At 37.0% G+C, this 16,913-nt stretch overlaps 1 protein-coding gene and 1 long non-coding RNA gene across 2 annotated transcripts in view; both read left to right on the top strand.

Annotated features, from left to right (window-relative positions):
• Positions 1 to 2,565: 2,565 nt before the first annotated feature.
• Positions 2,566 to 8,985, top strand: LOC121367324. The gene is made up of 3 exons (XR_005957362.1): positions 2,566 to 2,667; positions 5,273 to 5,414; positions 8,902 to 8,985. It is a non-coding gene; the product is annotated as an uncharacterized LOC121367324 (long non-coding RNA).
• A 2,514-nt stretch (positions 8,986 to 11,499) lies between these two features.
• Positions 11,500 to 16,913, top strand: part of LOC121368327 — a 32,634-nt gene continuing 27,220 nt past the window's right edge. Inside the window, exons 1-2 of the mRNA XM_041493010.1 lie at positions 11,500 to 11,587; positions 15,348 to 15,378. The gene's annotated coding sequence lies outside the window, so the exon portion shown is untranslated. The remainder of the gene's footprint in view (positions 11,588 to 15,347; positions 15,379 to 16,913) is intronic.

Genomic DNA, 16,913 nt, shown 5'->3' with positions numbered 1-16,913 from the left:
ACTTCGGCTGTTTGCAATCGGATCCCGTTTGCAATTGGTGTCTAACATGGTTATTTCGACAATTATGATCTAGGGAGGGGGAGGGAGAGAAAGAGAAAGGGGTGGGGGGGGGGGGAGTACTACATGAGTGACCGTTGGATACTATTTATATCTTACACGAGTTGTTTTAAAACGTCTCTAACGAGAGAAAGCGAGATGGATACGTTTTTTAAACGAGTTGTAGGATAAATGGTATCTAACGGGACACAAATGTAGCATTTTATTTCTTATATATATCTTTTTAAAAAACAACAGTAGTAGGCCTACATATTTTGTACGCACCTATTTGGTGTTGTGCAATAATGTATTTAATAAAAGGAACAATATATACAGACAAGTTATTGAAGAAAAAGCTGCAAAGTTTATTGTGAGACTATTTTAGAATAATTATGCAATAATAAACAGCCTCAAGTTAGCCAGGAAACGTTTCGCTAACGTTAGCGATATATTTAATTGATTCCCACCGTGGTCATTTGGTTTAGCATGAAGCGCATAAACCAGTCTAGTGGATGCTTTTCCGCTCGGTCTGGCTGAACTCGGCCCAGGTGTCGTAGTGAACATAGGCCTACAATCGATTTGATAACAAAAGGGTGGTTCGAGGCAAATTCTAACGTAACGCCCCGTCAACATCTACATTGGTACACAGGGTATACCACGCTACACTCGTTAACGGACAGAGAATTCTGGAACTGAGCATAAAAACGTTTATGAAATTCTGCAAATATAGTGTATGTCCCATATTGAAATATGATGAACCTAGGGTAGCTCAAGTAATTGTGAAAATTCGAGTTGAACTAACTTATTATTCTGATCTTGCTGCCCCATATAAGGTTAGCTCCAACAATAGGACCATTACTATCATATTTTATCTCGACTATCCCATTTCTATTCTATCTACTATCTACCTTTTATTATTATATATTAAAAAATATTAATTATGTTAAATATTTTATGCCATTAGACATTGTTATTATGCCTTAGATATATATGATTATGAATATTGTCTGATGTCTATCTTGTCATGTCATGTCATAGGGTTTTACGTGCACATTCAGAACAAGATGTTGTAGCGCACGCCTGTCGTGGGCACAAGAGCCGGCCTTGGCCGGCTCCTCCGTCCATGACAGGAAAGGTGGGGGGAGGGGAGAGGAGGGACCGCCTGCACTGGCAGGTGCAAGGGAGTACCAGCAGCCCGATCAAATCGGTAGCAGGCGGGTGGGGGTGGTGGTGGTGCTATGGAATTTGAATGGAGCAGTTAAATGCCAAAGAGAAAAGGGTGCGCAATTTTGATTGAGGGAATTTGGCGCAATTTTGAACGGTCGGTCGAAAGGTAAATGGCCGAGCTAATATAAGTTTTGATATTAGTGAATCGAGAGTAGCTCGTTAATTTAGACCTTTACGATGCTGTGGTGTCTCCCTAGGTTGCCCATAGGGCCCTTATAAAGGGCCTGACCGCTTCTGGTCGAGACATCACCAAGTACCAAGTTATTACCAGCAGCAAGTATTGGGGGTTTGGGTGGGGGAGGCCGATATTCTTTTGTTCAGCTTCCCCCAGGTGCATGTCCATCTTGTTTAGGAGAGCACTTATATAGGCTCTGCCTGTTGTGCAATCCTTTTGATTCTTTTTTGATCAATAAACCAAACCATTTTAAAAATTTTTTTACATTTTTGTTGCTTCGCATACCATGTTAAAAGTAAGGCGTGTTTCAAAATGAAAAAGCCATCATCAAAAATCAATATAATAAACTGATTTTGTGAAAAGTATCAATGTTCTGCTTTGCATACTTTTTTTCTGCTATTCAACTTTAAAAAGTGAGACGTTACTCTGTTTTAATACCTATAGGCGTCGGAATCGGGGCGGGTGCACAGGAAGGGGTGGGGGGGGGGGGTCGTAGCAGTTCTCAGTGTAGCCTACATAATATACGTAGAGCGTACATGGTCCCCACCCATCCCCACCTTAATACACCACTGGCCCCACCAGTTGCAGACATCAGCAGACGCCTAAGATTTAGTGGCCAATAGAACTTTGTTTATTTTGTTTAACGACACCACTAGAGCACATTGATTATTAATCATCGGCTATTGGATGTCAAACCTTTGGTAATTTTGACATATATAGTTTTAGAGGAAACCTGCCATATTTTTTTCATTAGTAGCAATAATCGCTTATATGCACTATCCCACAGACATGATAACATGCCACAGGTTTTGTCATACCAGTTGTGGTGCACTGGCTGGAACGAAAAATAGCCTAATGAGCTCACCGACTGGGATTGATTCCAGACCGACAGCGCATCAAGCGAGCGCCATGTACGACTGTTTGATTTTAATAAGACAGTGTTTTTTATTAATTAATTTAAAGCTACAGTTGTATTATGAAAGCAAATGCCAAGAAATTGTTGTTTTGATCAACCCTTTTGAAAAACGTTGAAAATTAAAATGCCGAACATTGCACCAGTAGTTCCAAAGTACCTAGAATGAAAACGGCGCATTATCACAATACACCAATAGAACTCGCTCGATGAGAATGTGGTCTCGTATTGTGATTTCTTTGGTAATTAATCATATGAATTATAGTGTAAACGTTTTAACGTAGGTACAGACTCTGAATTAAATGCAGTTCTTGGTGTAGGTGTTGAATCCACGCATTTCTTAATTATTCCGAATTTCGTTTATGTATAATATGCCTTTTTTGGTTTATATAAGTAAAGTAAGCTTGTCTAATGTGTTTTCGTCAGTGAAAAATGAAGGACGCAATTTTTGTTTTCAACACATGGACTAAGTTACAATACGTTAAAGGGACAGACCCTAGTTTCAGCCCGTGAAAATTAACACCAAGTTTAGTTAATCTACAAACCTATAACACATTTTTGGGTTAAGTTACAGTTGAGTAAAACACGAGTGTGACTTTGAAATGGTGAGATACACTCTAGAGATAGACTAAAACTACTCCATAACTGTTACTGCTCAGACGCACGTGCGTTTTTAAAAATATGATAAATACATTTCGTGATATTAAAAACACCAAGAAGACCAAAAACACTTTGGAAATTGATAATCTAAATCATAAAATATAAGTAAAGTATGATTTCAGTTACCAAAAACGGCTGTAATAGTAAAACATATGCCTTAGTGTTTAAAAACTAAAACCTAAAAATGTACTTGAAATTAGAAAATAAAGTTACTTTTCAAGTATTCAAAACATCACAGTTTATTTATGAAACATTTGGAAAGACTGTATTATTTTCTTGATCAGTTCGATTTTGTTTCTTTGGGAGCAGGTCAACTGGCTCCAAAACAAACCCGCCCCAACCAGGGGTCAACTTGCTCAAATCAGCGTAGTTAATTGCCACTATAAAAATTAACAACTTGCCCCAATTATTAGTCAGGTTGTAACAATTATACGTAGATTTTTAGGGCTACCTCTGGCACTTTACAAATTCGTCAGTAGCGAATTTTAAAATTCAGTTAGCAAATTATATTATAATTTAGGCGTAATGAAATAATATCAAGTAATACCATTGACATCACAAACTGCATTTGGCTAATGATAAAAATACGAATATGATACTTATGGAAAAAATATTCTGTATATTTCAGTTTCGATACACGAAATAAAATATATTTCAATCGGTTAACGAAAAAAAATCAACAACCTTTTAGCGCATGTATGGTTTGTCATTTTAAGTTTTTAAAGCCACTACACGATGAAATAGTTTCTGAAATATGCACAGTGTACGAACACTTTGATTAATATTTTTTTAAAGGAAAAATTAAGTTTGTCAAGAGCAGTCAGTTCACCTCTTTCTCTCAAATGATTGGTACAAATAGGCAATTATGTTCATACCAGTGAAAGTTTGTAAAATATTTTTTTTTTAATGAACTGATTCTTAATTAAAATAATTGATACACTCAAAGTTATTTATAGTTCTGAATGGTCATAATTTACTATTCACCACAGTAGGGGCACAGAAATGCAGCATACCTTTTGCAAATGGAATATAATACTTGAAATAAAATTATAACCCTTTGGGACATGAAAATCATAAAAGTTAAATGATTTGGCCAGGTCATTTGACACGCACCGGATGTTAATTCATCTTTCTCCATTTCAAGTCGATTTCTGTGAGTCATGTGGTCCTGATATTGGTAATTTTAAGGAATAAACAAAAATTACTTAGTAAAATTAATGGTCCCCATACTGTGAAGAAAAACCTCATAAATATTAACATAAACGACAATTAGATGACAACAAATCTGATGTTGATTGTGCAAACTGTGCAACCCTAATTGTGTAAAGGCTTCAAATTACGTTGGCTTGTTTTCTCATTCACAGTTTGCGCAATCTACATCCAATTTGTTCACAGTCCAGTACATTTTTATTAACAAAGTTGAAATAAGTAACAAGGGTCGAAATTGGCTGACATTCCAACCAGGGGTCGAAATATACACTATTCTGCTATTCTGAAAATACTCCGTTTTAAAATGGGATAGTAAATCAAATCTTTCAGTATCTCTTCATAAAAGTTGCAATAAAACACTAAATATAGTGAAATTCACATGTAGCTATTCCATCTTCATTTGCTGGGCTCCTACGCTTTTCTCGAAATAAATTACACCAAAATTACGAATAAAACAACTTCGAAGAGTCGATTCATGTTCTATTTACTGCATACATTGACACACACACTTGATCGTTGTGCTGTTTTGCACAGCGTAACATAACAAGGTAACTAAAGTACTAATCAAAATTATACCCAGGTGATTTTCCAGTCTTACATATTACTTATGAAAATCCCTGGAATAAAAACTATAAAAATGTGTCTGTATTATCATGACCTGTTGTGGTATTCAAACAACCGGTAGAAAAAATGACAATAAATGACCTGTTATAGATAGAAATATGAGATGTATCTACAATTGTACTGCAAAACATATGTAATTTGAAACAGACTATAACACCCAGGTAGATATTATTACATATGCTTTGCAGTACAATTGTAGATACATCTCATATTTCTATGTTGTGGAACAGGCTGGTAATTGTAGAAACAAATTAAGGTTGCGATGGTAGATATTTACGGCGATAGTAGTGCTAAGATCGCTTCGTGGAACAGTGCCCTGAAATATATTGTATTTTCTAAACATTAAGTAAAGTGAAGGAGTTTTATTACACTAATATTGTGACAAATGTTCATTATATTTTCTTATTGTATAACTGTTTTATTGTCAGGTGTGATGGTTAACGAGCAGACATGAGGAAGATTCGTTTGTCGGATGCAGATTATGGCTTGTTTGATGAGGAACTTTCCCCATCGGAGTTCATTTTCTTCAACAAACACAAGGAGACATTTTGTTGCATGGTCAAGGATCAGGTACTAATAATGTATTTTTGTTTATATTGTGTCGGGACTTGAACCGTGACAACCGCCCACGGAAGTATGCGAAATCTGTTATGTTCAGTTTAGCACCTAGTTCTTTTGCTTTCTCAATCAACATTTGATCGTTGATTGCTGCATTTCTACTGGACATATTGCTCAGCCATAGGTACATTGCCTCTTCTAGTTTCTGGTTCCTGGCGTGGCGGGCTCGTGTCAATGCGAATTCATCTTCGACAATGCTTAACCATTTTTCTATATTTTTCACAATGTCACCAATAGTCGACTTCCCGATGTCATGACCAAAAGTGTTACCGAAATACTTTGCCATCATATCAAGACAATAGCTTTGGGATTTTTAATTTTGTATTGACATATTTCTCTCTTTTCGCAGGCTGTAATCTTGTGACGTTTTCTTTTCTTTAGTTGGTTTTCCATAACGACAGTTAGAAAATGGTGTCAAAACCTTAAAAGTTTGATCTTTATGTCCCAACCAGATGGCAACAGTAACTCAACATTGATTATCCTCAAGTGAGTGGACATTGTTAAGATAAGAAGCATTAAATTAAATGGAACATCGATCAAAGGAAATTTCTTACAAAATGTGCATTTCTCGATAAGTATCCCTTAACTCTGACCATTTTTCTTTTGTCGACCAATTGTAACAGTAACTCAAAGTTAATTACTCTTAATCGACTGTTCTAAAGATTATAAAACACAACAGGATCGTAGAGCGGTATATCTAACGCAGTGCACCGAATCGATAAGTGTGTAAAACAGGGGTGTAAAACCCCTTGCAGCCATTAGAGCTTGTGTGGATTGCCTGACTGGTCTTAACTGGTCGTGTTTATTGAAGGCAGGGGATTTGTTGTTTTAGCAGTAACTGGTTAAATGAAGCGAATTTCCTTTATTCTTAACACTTTGTTTTGGATTATGACCATCCGTATGCAGAAGCTGAATATCCGGACTTATGAATAAATTTGCAAAGTAGCTGTTTCGTTTTGTCGCTCATCTGTCCGGAAAGTGGGGTTTCCGGATAATCAGAGTCCGGATTAATGAGGTTCGACTGTACAGGCATCGAAATAAGCATTGTGTCTGGTAACCCATTTACAGGTTACCACAAAATATATGTAAGTTAGAATTGAATTTCTGTTACTACTACTAATTTTAATGCTAAAAGGTGGATGTTCTGGAATTGTATCGGTGCGTGCGAACATAATTACGAGAAACGAAATCCGGAAGTAAATTTATCTAGTGGGCACTGCTTAAACGCGGATATACACACATATACATACATACACATACACACACACACACACACACACAGACACACACAGAGTGGACTCTGTCCAAACCGGCATCTATCTAAACTGGCATTATGTGTAAACCAGCACAGTTTTAAAGTCCTGTTCAGCTACTGTTACTTTATTAGAAAAAAACCCCACTCTGTCGACACTGGATGCCTTCTATTCCAGACTTTGGATGCAAATTCAAGAACAAAAGAAACGGTTTATCTTGTAATTGTGTAGTGAATTGAAAATTGATTAACAAGTACTACATGTATAATTGCTCAGTTTAGAATTGTGTATCAATGTCTGAAACTTGCATCTATTGAGACACAATTTTGAAATGCCAGTACACATACTAATTTTTTTGTTGGCTATTAATTTGGTAATTGTTTGTGATTCAGATATGTTTCCATATGCCATATTTAATTTTAACTTATTTTTAACAGTATGTATTAGAAAATACACAGAAGGTACATGTATGTTGTCAACCTATAATATGTAAGCATATATTAATATTAACATGTGCGCATAACTATTTTTAAAATGTTTTAACTGAATTATCCAATATACCTCAATAATCCAGTAAACCAGTTGCCTGTTTAGGCAGTATTTAGATACTTAATTTGAGTAAAGAGTTGTATTATTCTTCTGGCATCAGTGTCATAGTGGTTAAAGATTGTTGTAATTAATGAAACTCGAGCATGTTGATTTATTAATCATTGGCTATTGAATATCAAACATTTGTAGGATTTCTTAAAAGAAAACTTGTTAGTAGCAAGTGATCTATTGCATGTACATGTGTACCAATATATGTGCAGGGCTTCTACATTATGGTAGCCCCATTCCCATGGCTAGTGATATTCAGTGTTGGGCTAGTAAATAATTACTATAACTAGCCCGACGGCTAGTGGGAAAAAAACCCATGTCAAATGCTGCAGTTACATAGTTTGAAAATATGAACATATCCTGTCCCCTCTTTCCACCCCGATCCAATCTAATTAAAATTAGCTCCACTATTACATGTGGATCTAACAGCACCCAGTTGGAGCTCCTGTCCAGTTGACCTTTCATTCGACCAATCAAAACTTTACTTGCAAAATCATGCCAGTGATTTGAAAAGAATTTGAAAACATTCAGGATTATGCCGAGGATATACAAAATGATTCGAGTGAATTACGAAGTATGCCGGAAACTAATTTCATTGTAAAATTTTATATAAAATTTGTTCAAGGCAAAAACCGTGATGGTGTAGCGATAAAATCTGTTTATACTAGTATACAATCCAGAGTTTATTACTGCACTTTCAACCTGGTTTTTTTCAATGTTGAAATAGACCAACAAGTTGGCCTATTGCATAAATATTCTCGCCCGGTATTTTTAGAATTTGTATACTCCCGAATAACGCTATAAAAGGCGAAGTGTAATTGGTCGATATTTAAATTGTTATTTATAGATGAAATGTCACCTGGACATGGGAGTTCATGTGATGCTGTTAGATCTACTGGCAGACCCAGTAGAGCTAATTTTAATCAGATTGACCCCAATCTAAGGATTTTAAAGCTGAATCTTCCTCTTTAAGTGACATATCTGATTATTACCATTAGTAAAATTGTTTTTATTTAAAGTAGGGCTAGTGAAGTTTTAATCATGGCTAGTTGATTTTTTATAAAAATTCTACAAGCCCTGATATATGCTTTCTTACAGACAGGACAGCACATGTACTACTGTCTTTGATATACCAGTTGAGGGGCAAAACCCAGTCAGAGAATAGGTCCACCATATCTATCTATCTATCTATCTATCTATCTATCTATCTATATATATATATCCACACATATATATATACACACATATATATATACACACACATATATATACATTGCCAGCTATACTACATGTGTTTAAGTCATCAGTCTTAAAACTGATAGCTACTTGGTTCGCATCCTGCTTCTGGCACCCACCAAGAGCAAGTTTAATGACTTATTAGGGAGGTGTAAGACCACCACTATACCGACTTCTCTCTCATAACCTCTAACAACTAACCATTAACGTCCTGGACAGACAGCGCCCAGACAGCTGAGGTGTGCCCAGGACAGCGTGCTTGAACCGTAATTGGATGTAAGCACAAAAATAAAGGTTAAAAAAGGTATTTTCTTCCATGGTTGATTAATGTTGATTGTTATGTGGATTTTCAGGGGAAGGCATTCTGGACTCGGTTCACAATTGTGTTTCGCAGCTACACAGTTCGCCATGGAATTATCCGAGATATGCCTTTTCATGTACGATTATGCTAGTAAACATATGAGAATTCATCTTTTGATCCATTATGATAGTCAAAAATAATTAAATGTGATTGTTTTTTTGTATGATGCCAAATTACATGTCTCTGAGTGACACCAAACAGTGTCGATCCATCTGGACTCTGCATAATCACCATTAAAATACAGCATAAAGGTTAAAATCTGGTGCCAGTTGTTCAAATGTTAAATTAGCTTAACCAGTGTTAATGGAAACTTTTGAAAAACAAGTACTGGATGATTAGTAATTATAATAATTGAAAACCTACTGTTAACATTTGACTTGGAACAACCAAAATATCCACATATAATCAAATCTAAAGTGGATTTTGTATTTTTGCAAAAATAATTAACAAGAATTTTTTTACACTAACCGAGGGTTAATTTAACAATGCTTTGAACAACTGGGCCCTGAAATATAAATTCATCTGATAAAACCACTCAAATAACGCAGGTCATTTTTGAAAAGACAGATATACATCTAACTATAAGAATCTCATCTGTTATTTAGCTCATGATTCTGTGGTAATATACCGGCCTCGGTGGCGCCGTGTTTAGGCCATCGGTCTACAGGCTGGTAGGTACTGGGTTCGGATCCCAGTCGAGGCATGGGATTTTTAATCCAGATACCGACTCCAAACCCTGAGTGAGTGCTCCGCAAGGCTCAATGGGTAGGTGTAAACCACTTGCACCAATCAGTGATCCATAACTGGTTCAACAAAGGCCATGGTTTGTGCTATCCTGCCTGTGGGAAGCGCAAATGAAAGATCCCTTGCTGCTAATCGGAAAGAGTAGCCCATGTAGTGGCGACAGCGGGTTTCCTCTCCAAATCTGTGTGGTCCTAACGCCATATAACCGTAAATAAAATGTGTTGAGTGCGTTGTTAAATAAAACATTCTTTCTGTGGTAATATTTTCATTCCATAATGCTCTAAAATACATCTTAAACACAATATTCCAAACCCTCACCCTTGGCTGTCTATTTGCAGCAGGTACTGTCACTGTTATGACTTCCTTGGTTTCCTTGCATTTCATTTCTCGTTCCAGCCAGTGCTCCACAACTGGTGTAACAAAGGCCATGTACTATCCTGTCTGTGGGATGGTGTATATAAAAGATCCCTTGCTGCTAATCGAAAAGAGTAGCCCATGAAGTGGTGACAGTGGATTTTCTCTCTCAATATCTATGTGGTCCTTAACCACATGTCTGACGCCCTATAACCATAAATAAAATGTGTTGAGTGTGTTATTTAAATAAAACATTTCCTTCCTTCCTTCCTTCTTTCCTTGCATTTCAGTTGTAAATATTGTGGCATTAACATTTCTACTGTAGGACACGATGGGTGGTTCTTTTGGCACAAAATATACTTGAAAAACATCCTATTTCTCATTATTATTTTAACAGCACTTTGAGATCATATGTAAATATTTATTACTCCCTATGGCTCTCTCGGTCAGTAGCCATTTTGGCCATTGGCTGATTAAAAAAAAAATTTGACTTATAAAATTGCAAGTGGCTAAAATTTTGGCTATACTATAAGTCGATTTCTATTTCAGATCTATGTGAACGAATGTGAACATAATTTTATGCACACCTCAAACATACAGTGAAAATTCTCAGGACTGGACCCCTCTCTAAACTAGAATCCTTTCAAAACCAATAGTGACAAGAAAACAATGTCATCTTGAATGTAGCATAATGATACTGATTTTAATCAACATGGTTATTTATTAATGACATTTTCTCAACATGCTTGAAAACAAAGATCTGAAGTTTATTATTAATAATAGACAGAACATAAACTGTTTTTCATATGACACATCAATTTTAATTCACATCCTTGTTCAGGGCTAGAAATAAGATTAATATAACTGTATACCCACAACCCCAGTTGCTTTCTTCTTTTGATGCCTATGCAGAGTTCTGACTGCAATTGATTTATGTATATTTTAAATTAATCAATAACTGTTTTTATTCCTGTTTCTATGTACAACCGATAAAGACACATTTTCATATTGACATATCAGTTTGGGATCGATCCCCGTCGGTGGGTCCATTGGGCTATTTTTTTCTCCAGCTAGTGCACCACAACTGGTACATCAAAGGCTGTGGTATGTGCTATCCTGTCTGTGGAATGGTGCATATAAAGGATCCCGTGCTGCTAATCGAAAAGAGTAGCTCATGAAGTGGCGACAGCAAGTTTCCTCCCTCAGTATCTGTGTGGTCCTTAACCATATGTCCTACGTCGTATAACCGTAAATAAAATGTGTTGAGTGCGTCGTTAAATAAACCATTTCCTTCCTTCCTTCCTTCCTATATTTTCATTATGTTTCATAAAAACTCCAGTCAGCTGAGCAGGGTGAGCTTTGAAACAATATTTATGTTTATGAAAACAAAACATATAGTTATGTTTGTGAGTGCACATTTTGGTATTTTGTGCAATTTGTCTTTTTAGATGCTACATTTCGTGTAACGATATTTTTATGCTTTTCAGCAAAAATAAATGCTGCACGTGCATTTATTTTTAATATTGCCCTGTTGGCTCAAAACAAAGACAAGTTCCCCTACTTGGATTCCAAATCGTTCAGTGAGTAACTTGATGTACATAATGAATAAATGTTTTAAATACTTAGTATGCTTAAAGCCTCAGACCCTAGTTTCAGCCAGAAAAAATGGGCACTAAGGTTGGTTAAAAAGTGTTATGAAAAAATAAGCATTCATTGTTGTTAAGATGCCTATCCAAAGTTCATATATCAATGTACACATTTATTCATAGAAAAAGTGCATGACCAGAATTCATTAAAAAAAACCCCACCCCTGATTATTTCTACGATGGCCATTTTCATAAAAGAAGTTGTCTCCCTTGTAAGCAAATGTGACATGACTGGCAGAATACTTGATCTGCAAGTTGACATAGCATGACAATAAAGCCACTAACAAAAAAAAAAGAGAAGAGATTCCGAGACTGATTTCTTAATCAACAGTAATCATGGTGAATTTGTTATAAAAAAACCCCCACTGTTTATGTGTGATACACTGCGATGGTTTCATTTTGAGCTTGTATTTACAACTACTGAGGTAAAAGCTAGTAACAAACAAACTTGCGAGTAGTGATGGTCCGATTAATTGGAATAATCGAAGATTGGTTGTTAAAATCCGAATTCCAACTAATCAATTACAAATTCTGGTAATCGATTATAAACGAACATACACATACCTTATGCTACGGAAATTGCCAGTGATCTGAATGGTATCTGTAAAAACAGAAACTACAGATTTCAACTCTGTGTATTATTTATGGATCAATCTGTGAAATGTACTGTTTGTACGGCGAAATCATTTGCATAAATACATAATATACATTATACCCTACAAAAAAATATAGTTAAATCAATTTCGTGTTAATTTATCTGAGATTTATTTGACGAAGGATAAAGTCGAGTCTGGTATTAGAATGTTCTGTTTTCAACTTGTGAGATCCATGAGTTTCACCAATAATCTGTATTTTATAACAACCGGTTGCACTTTTAGCATGGCTGGAAACCTATTCAGCAAGAAAAGGTCACAACTTTCGCCGGAGCATGTGAACATGGTGATTTGAAAAAAAATAATGACAAGTTCTTCTTTAACTTGAACAGATAAAAAATAAGTGACAATTTTACATGTATGATACTTTTATTCTTATCTTTTATACATCCATTAGATACCTTGAGTAACAATATGCGTCAGTGGTAACAAACGTACATATATTTAACCTTGTTTGAAAAAAGTTTAAAATGTCCACAACTGATTATAATCGATGATTGGTTGATTCCACTAACCAATCGGGGGGCTGAACATAGCGTTCGCTCGATGTGCAGTAGGTCTGGGATCGATCCCTGTTGGTGGGCCCATTGGGCTATTTCTCGTTCCAGCCAGTGCACCACGACTGACATATCAAAGGCCGTGGTATGTACTACCCTGTGTGGGATGGTGCATATAAAAGATCCCTTGCTGCTAATCGGAAAGAGTAGCCTATGAAGTGGCGACAGCGGGTTTCCTCTCTCAATATCTGTGTGGTCCTTAACCATATGTCCGACACCATATAACCGTAAATAAAATGTGAGTGCGTCGTTAAATAAAACATTTCCTTCCTTCCTTCCACTAACTAATCATCAGACATGAAAATCCCACCAATTCCCACCACTACTAGTGAGTAAAAATTAGATGATAAATCCCAGTTCGTGTGAAGAAAAGTCAACGCATATGTGTGTGTTACAGATAATGATAGTGTAGTGAGACAACCAGACAGTATAAGGTGGTGTGTATGTGGCCACTGTGCATTTATGTGGTCTTGTCGGTGGGCCCATTGGGCTATTTCTCGTTCCAGCCAGTACACCACGATTGGTATATCTAAGGCTGTGGTATGTACTACCCTGTCTGTGGGATGGTGCATATAAAAGATCCCTTGCTGCTAATCGAAAAGAGTAGCCCATGATGTGGCGACAGCAGGTTTCCTCTCTCAATATCTGTGTGGTCCTTAACCATATATCTGACGCCATATAACCGTAAATAAAATGTGTTGAGCGCATCGTTAAATAAAACATTTCTTTCTTTCTTTTATGCGGTCTAAACTCGAAGTGTTGTCAGAAAAACATGTGGTACCAAACTATACTGACCATAATCTTTGAACGGGTTTAACATCACAGAACTAATGCGCTTCCCGCTCACTAGGTGGTGTTCGTTGTTAAAGACTAAAACAATGTCTGCGTCTACTAAATAGTAAAAGTGTCAGTATTCTGATCATTATTTAATTAAATATGCAACTTTCTTTTATTATAGAAAAATTGTAGTAAATATATATAGATTAATCTTTTTAATCTACAAGCCTGTAACACATCTGTATAAAGTTATAATAAAGTGAAACAAGTTAAAAGTTTGTTTTGTTTAACGACACTACTAGAGCACAATGATTTTATTAATCATCGGTAATTTTTGACGTAAAAGAGAAACAAAAGAGTCTGTGATGTTGGAGTGGGGAAATATCCTCTAAGATTAAACTAGAGCTCGTCGATATAACCGTTTTAATATTTTCATATACTTACCATTTGTGACACCCAAATAGCCGGTGTGTATTTTTGTGCTGGGGTGTCATTAAACATTCATTCATTAATTCCTTCCAGACTAGAGCTTATCTCCATAACTGTTACTTCTCAGAGATAGATGTGTTTCTGGAATTTATGGAAGATGCTGGATTACACACACCACTGGATGACGAGAAACACTTGGATATATGGAAATGGATAATCTAAACAATAAACTATAACTAGTGTTTGATTTCAAGTATCAAATACCGACCACGGTCGGGCTGCTGGTGCTCCCTTGCACCTACCAGTGCAGGTGGTCCCTCCTTCCCACCCCCACCTTTCCTGTCCTGGACGGAGGAGCCGGTCGAGGTTGGCTCTTGTGCCCAGGACAGGTGTGCGCTACAACAGCAAGTATCAAATACCGACCACGGTCGGGCTGCTGGTGCTCCCTTGCACCTACCAGTGCAGGCGGTCCCTCCTCCTTCCCACCCCCCACCTTTCCTGTCCTGGACGGAGGAGCTGGTCGAGGCCGGCTCTTGTGCCCAGGACAGGTGTGCGCTACAACAGCTTGCTCTGAATGTGCACGTAAAGCCCTATGACCAGACCTAAGTATCAAAAACAGATCCAGTAGTGAAACATTTGAGGTCGTGTTTGAAAACCAGGGTCTGTCACTTTAAGCATTGTGAAATCAATTTCTGTTCAAGGTTATTGACTTTGCTATCATCTAAGATGATACTTTCAGGGCTCAAAACTTGCCAAAAAATATGGTGGCCCAAAAAATAATAATGGATGTTGGCAAATTATGGTAAGATATCCACGAGCATGATTTTAATGTGGAATACAAATATTAATAATGGCTCATATGTTATAGCGCTAAAGAAGATTGTCCACATAATATTATTTGGCCGACTAACGCTATAATTTTAAAAATATTTAAGTCGCCCAAACGGGACATCGGTCGCATTGGCGACCTGGCTGCTGGCCGTTTGAGCCCTGTACATTATGAGTATACACTGGGCTGCAAGTTACTGTTCTACACAATCTGATTAAAATTAGCTCCACTGGTTAATAACTAGAGCTGATTTCAATCCGATTGTGTTCTACAGGGCTTTTACAGTTTTATGGAAGATCTGTATTGGAAAGTTATGAAAAATAACTTTGTGTTGATTGACCTGTTACATATTTTACAGTCTTTTAATATTAAGTATCAGCAGTTAGAAGGTTTTTAAATATCTGCTTTGTGCCAAATGGTGTTTCTTCATTTTGTTGCTTACATTTCAGCAAGGGATCCTTTTTACAGTAAAGATACAAGGTTAGTGACAAAACTACTTCTCTAAGTTTGTTTTGCGTGTGATACCAGTCAAATAAAAAAAATTTTGTTTGAAAGAACAAAATACTTCATTTTTATGTACAATTTGTAAAAAAAAACATTGGTCAATAAAATAGCAAATAACAATAGCAAAGAATGTCATCCGTTCCATTAAAAGGGGCAGGATGTAGCCCAGTGGTAAAGCGCTCGCTCGATGTGTGGTGGGTCTTGGATCAATACCTGTTGGTGGGCCCATTGGGCTATTTCTTGTTCCGGCCAGTGCACCACGATTGGTATATCAAAGGCTGTGGTATGTACTACTCTGCCTGTGGGATGGTGCATATAAAAGATCCCTTGCTGCTAATCGAAAAGAGTAGTCCATGAAGTGGCGACAGCGGGTTTCCTCTCTCAATATCTGTGTGGTCCTTAACGATATGTCTGATGCCATATAACCATAAATAAATTGTATTGAGTACATTGTTAAATAAAACATTTCCTTCCTTCTTCTGTTCCATTAAGAATGAAATTATATTTTCTCGATTGGGTTATCCAGCCCTCGAAATATGCTGTACTTAATGTAATCGATTTTTTGTTTTGTTTTTTGTTTGTTTGTTGTTTTTTATTTAATACACATTTATTGTCCCAGATCATATAGCAGTGTCGGGTTTGGGAGCCCCGAATCACTGCTTTACATTTGTATCCATGGTCTAAGCAGCAACAAACTGTGTTAAAAATAACAAAAACTAATAGAAACTGATTCAGGGTGAAGTTCAACTCATGCATACAGATGAACATGGACAGTGATCTATACTACTCAAAAGACATTATTTTCTGAAAGTCAATTATATTAGCTAGACCATAATGTCACGCATGGTATTGTTCCATTTTGACGAAAGTGGGTCTAAGCAACCCATAAATGAATTAAAATCCACTGTCATTGACACTGTCGACTAGTTCTAATGGCGAAAACATGCTTACATTTGCACGTAAATTAGGGCGAAAGCGAAAGGTCTGCTAAGTGCCCATAACTTGCTTTTTCACAAAGCGCTTCATTTGCACGCTTTGCATGTGTATTCCATGTTCCCAATGCTGAATTTCCGTATAATTGGAGCTTGCGTTCGTGTATGGTGCACACTCCAAATTCGACAATGGTACGACTTCAACTGACTATCGAAGATCGAGGAAGGGCTATTGCTTGGCTTCAGGATGGCAATACGCAAAGAAATGTTGCTCTGAGACTTGGTGTCAGTCAGAGTGTCGTTGGCCGACTGTGGCAACGGTACCAAGCAATGAATTCTGTTCGAAATCGTCCACGTTCGGGAAGACCCCTAAGCACTACAAATAGAGAGGACCGCTACATCACCAATATGGCTCTACGTCAACGCACAACCACTGCACGCCGATTACGTGACAATCTGCGGACTGCGACTGGAACTCGAGTGTCTGATCAAACCATACGCAATCGTCTGAGAGCCAATAATCTACGCTGCCGTCGCCAGGCTGTTCGACCACCACTCTTCATCTGCGGTGGCAACGTG

The sequence above is a fragment of the Gigantopelta aegis genome, chromosome 3 (genome assembly GCF_016097555.1).
Source record: "Gigantopelta aegis isolate Gae_Host chromosome 3, Gae_host_genome, whole genome shotgun sequence".
Taxonomy (NCBI): domain Eukaryota; kingdom Metazoa; phylum Mollusca; class Gastropoda; order Neomphalida; family Peltospiridae; genus Gigantopelta; species Gigantopelta aegis.
This window is presented reverse-complemented; position numbering and strand designations above follow the sequence as displayed.